The sequence below is a fragment of the Nicotiana tabacum genome, chromosome 24 (genome assembly GCF_000715075.1).
Source record: "Nicotiana tabacum cultivar K326 chromosome 24, ASM71507v2, whole genome shotgun sequence".
NCBI lineage: Eukaryota > Viridiplantae > Streptophyta > Magnoliopsida > Solanales > Solanaceae > Nicotiana > Nicotiana tabacum.
The window spans coordinates 33,557,052-33,559,539 of record NC_134103.1 but is presented as its reverse complement, the minus strand read 5'-3'; the positions used below and the strand labels follow the sequence as shown (position 1 = coordinate 33,559,539).

The 2,488-nt window shown below is 34.3% G+C and overlaps 3 non-coding genes across 3 annotated transcripts; 2 read left to right on the top strand and 1 right to left on the bottom strand.

Moving 5' to 3' along the window:
- Positions 1–525: 525 nt before the first annotated feature.
- On the bottom strand, positions 526–597 carry TRNAT-GGU (transfer RNA threonine (anticodon GGU)). The gene has a single exon. It is a non-coding gene; the product is annotated as a tRNA-Thr (tRNA).
- Positions 598–1,573: 976 nt separating this feature from the next.
- On the top strand, positions 1,574–1,657 carry TRNAY-GUA (transfer RNA tyrosine (anticodon GUA)). The gene has a single exon. It is a non-coding gene; the product is annotated as a tRNA-Tyr (tRNA).
- Positions 1,658–1,765: 108 nt separating this feature from the next.
- TRNAD-GUC (transfer RNA aspartic acid (anticodon GUC)) lies at positions 1,766–1,839 on the top strand. Its single transcript has one exon. It is a non-coding gene; the product is annotated as a tRNA-Asp (tRNA).
- The last annotated feature ends 649 nt before the right edge of the window (positions 1,840–2,488 follow it).

Sequence of the window (2,488 nt, the reverse complement as noted above, 5' to 3'; positions counted from 1 at the left end):
AGAAAGATAATAAATGGCTCTTATGGTGTGACTTGGAAGAAAGGTTTCTCTGTAGAGGAAAGGAATAACAATTTATTCCTATAATTTTTCCTATAGAAAATCTAGTAACAAGAAGATTTAATCGGAAATATCGACAAATTCTTGTGGAATCCAAAACAAAAAAATGAAATTAAAAAAAAATCAACTGCTCCAATTTCATCTCTATCGAATTTTAATATCAGAATAGCGGATATAGTCATGATTCAATAGGTCAGGTCCACTTACTTTTTCTTTTGTTGATTTCTAACCTTTCGAATGGATTTGGTTGGTATAATGGAAAATAGGAATATTCGGTGATTCAAGAAGTGACTTTTCATTATTCAGAAATTCATAATAATGAAAATTGACTAAACAAATGTTCAACTTTATAACTAAGTATAATAATTAAGTATAATGATAATGTATTATCCAGTTAGTTACTTTTTTTATTACAAATAAAAATACAATTCTCCCCTCAAATATGAATACTAGATTGGAGTTTTACAAAGCCCCTTATCGGATTTGAACCGATGACTTACGCCTTACCATGGCGTTACTCTACCACTGAGTTAAAAGGGCCTTTTTGATTTAATTCCGGAATTATTCACTATGTGGATAAAATATCTATAGGTACATATATTATAAACATAAGTATATATGCATAAGTACATGCAGTAGATACATAGTGTCTAGTGGCTCATTGTTGAATAATAAAATGGATTTACCTAGGAAGTCTAGGAGAAAATGCAATGAATTGTTTCAAGACCGACTCGAATTGCTTTTTTCTTTTATTGAATTGATCCCACCAGAACAAAATTCACTTGATTGATACATGTACATACACCTAGCAATTCAACATAAAATTCAAGATATTTCATCGAATCATGGAATGAAGAGATTCTACTTGTCTCCTGAACTAAATTCTTGGAGAAAAAAGAATTTTCTTCTTGATCCCGCTTACTAGATTTCTCGTTTGTTAATTTCCTGTCTTGGTGGGAGGGAGATAAGGATATCTCGTCTTAACAATGAATCAAATGAAAGTGAAAGAAATAGAATTTCACACCTTTTTCCTTTTCTGACGGACCAATCATTCCCTGCAAAAATCCTACTCTTCCTTATTATTTCTATTTTTTGTATTTATTACTTTTTTTTATTTATAAATAAAAAAAGAAAATTCTAAATACTAAATAATCTAAACTAAAATAATCGAAAGAAATTCAATTGAAATAATTCCAAAAAAAAAAATACTACTACTAGATTTCTAATGGCGATTCTAATGAATAATTCATCAATGACGAATAAAAAAATTCTATGCAATTCTGAAAGGGGGAAAGATCCCTCGGATAGAATCATTCGATTATATTGACAATTTCAAAAAACTGATCATACTATGATCATAGTATGATGGCGGTTGGTCAAGCAGGCCCCCATCGTCTAGTGGTTTAGGACATCTCTCTTTCAAGGAGGCAGCGGGGATTCGAATTCCCCTGGGGGTAGGGTACTACGAAAGGAAGTTGATCATGGATTACCAATAAGTCTAAAATTGATTCTTCCTGGGTCGATGCCCGAGCGGTTAATGGGGACGGACTGTAAATTCGTTGGCAATATGTCTACGCTGGTTCAAATCCAGCTCGGCCCAAAAATTCGCCAATCCGCCATGAGATGATATAACCCCCTTTGTACTTCAGAAATACCCGATCCGGAGATAAAAAAGAATCAAATTTTCTGCTAGATCCCGTATTTCCCTGGGATTGTAGTTCAATTGGTCAGAGCACCGCCCTGTCAAGGCGGAAGCTGCGGGTTCGAGCCCCGTCAGTCCCGATGGATCCAATAAATATATCAATAAATCTCTCCCTTTTTATGAAGGGGACCGGGGGCAGAATTTCATTGTCAAAGCAAAGGGGAAATCCTTATTTCTTTTTTCTTTCCTTTTGGTAGGAGAAAGACATATGCGGTTGGATTAGTACGATTATTGGTAGCATTATAGTCAGTATTCCAAGAAATGCTGGCTTTTTCGATTGCCCCCGATGCATGTAATGGAATCGAGTACTATACCTTTTTGAGGCGCGCATACACAAGGGGAATTCCTTTCTTGTCCAATACAAAATTTAATATAAGAAAATACTTTCCAGAAAAAACAAAAAAAAAACAATTTATTTTTCTGGCTACGGATTTATGGAACCTCACTTACTAGTTTGAAGTTGAAAAATAGATTTCATGCAAATTGCACACTGAGCTTTTGGTATAGGTGTCCCGGGGCTAATAATCTACGAAGAAAGGAGGGGAAAGGAAAGATCCTACTCCTCTTAGAAAGGGGAATGAATCATTTTTCCGATTTTTCATTTTGTTTTAAGGCCCCATCGACGAAAGAACAAATCGGAAAATAGTCAATTTGATGAATATTCATTTTATACGGTCTCATCTTTATCACACTTCTTTGTCTTCCAAGTCAAAAATAGTTTAGTTCTAA